A 1811-nucleotide genomic window follows, 5' to 3' on the forward strand; every position below is an offset into this window, starting at 1 on the left:
AATGTCACGCTCCCCGGCTTCTCTGCCATGCTCCCCGGCTCCCCTGCCATGCTCCCCGGCTCCCCTGCCTTGCTCACCGGCTCCCCTGCCACACTTCCCCGCTCTCATGTCACGCTCCGTCGCTCCCGTGCCATGCTTCCCGGTCCCCCGCTCCACAGCCTCCATGCCCCACCACCTGCGGTCTCCAGGCAGCCCGGTCCCCGCTCCCGGCGCCCGTCGGCAACGCTGAGCCAGCCCAGCACTCCTGCCTCCTGTGCACCGCTCCCTGCTCTGGCTTCTGGCACCCGGGCCTCGCGCATGCGCATTAGGGCGCGCGCGCGGTCATTGACCCTCTCTTAAAGGGCCAGTGTCCTCCAACAGGATATTGAAGAATCAGGTACAGGGTATATAGGGGGATCCTTTCCAAGTGGGCGGGGCCTGTTCTTCGTGTTTGCTAAGCTAGGAGTCAGGTCTCCCTGTGTCTTGTTCCATACTTACCTATCTCTCTTGTAGAGTCGCTCCTGTCTCGCCAACCGGTCCTGACGATTCCCGAACCCCGAACGGTGACTGTCTGCCATCTCGTCAGTCCATGCCATCTCCGATCCCTGGATCCGTGTGGTGACCCACCTCCTCGCTCCGTTGGTTCCGGATTCTGCCTGACATCACCTCGGCCTCCGAACCTGAGCTCCGTCACCCGGACTATCTTCAGAGACTCCGTGGTCCCAGGGACTTCTTCACTCCACTCCTCTGAACGGACTGTCCTTCTACCCGTAGTGCTCCGGCTACCGGGCACCTTGCCCTCGGTGAGGTGTTCAGCCCAGTGGATCCACCTCCTGGGCCTACCCGTCCACCTGGTCCTAACAATATGTACATGTTTGTGCATCTATCTCAGTGTATATTTAAATAAGACAATGAAAAAATGAGAGGATGTTAAAATACATTTGTATGTAAATGACTGGAAAATTAAAAAGGGCAAGATAGGATATAATTAAATTTTTTATTTATAGATTAAGGGGGGGGAATGTAATGAATTGTGAGTATTAAAAATTATTTTTCAATTTAATACAGAATGAATATATAACAATGATGAAAATGTAAAAAATATAAAATATGTAAATATATAGATTGGAAAAATATATACATATATATACAGAGGCTTGGGAAAGTATTCGGCCCCATTGATTTTTTTTCAACCTTTTCCCACATTTCAGGCTTCAAACATAAAGATAAAAGTTTTAATGTTATTGTGAAGAATCAATAACAAGTGGGACATAATTGTGAATTTCAATGAAATTTTTTGCTTATTTTAAACTTTTTTAAAAAAAGTGCAATATTATTCGTCCCCTTTACTTTCAGTGCAGCAAACTCACTCTAGAAGTTCATTGAGGATCTCTGAATGATCCAATGTTGTCCTAAATGACTGATGAGGATAAATATAATCCACCTGTGTGTAATCAAGTCTCTGTATAAATGCACCAGCTCTGTGATAGTCTCAGTGTTCTGTTTAAACACATAGAGCATCATGAAGACCAAGGAACACAACAGGCAGGTCCGTGATACTGTTGTGGAGAAGTTTAAAACCAGATTTGGTTACAAAAAGATTTCCAAAACTTTAAACATCCCAAGACGCACTATGCAAGTGATCATATTGAAATGGAAGGAGTATCATACCACTGCAAATCTACCAAGACCCGGCCGTCCCTCAAAACTTTCATCTCAAACAAGGTGAAGACTAATCAGACATGCAGCCAAGAGGCCCATGATCACTCTGGATGAACTGCAGAGATCTACAACTGAGGTGAGACAGTCTGTCCATAGGACAAGAATCAGTC

This window comes from Anomaloglossus baeobatrachus, chromosome 2 (assembly GCF_048569485.1).
Source record: "Anomaloglossus baeobatrachus isolate aAnoBae1 chromosome 2, aAnoBae1.hap1, whole genome shotgun sequence".
Taxonomy (NCBI): domain Eukaryota; kingdom Metazoa; phylum Chordata; class Amphibia; order Anura; family Aromobatidae; genus Anomaloglossus; species Anomaloglossus baeobatrachus.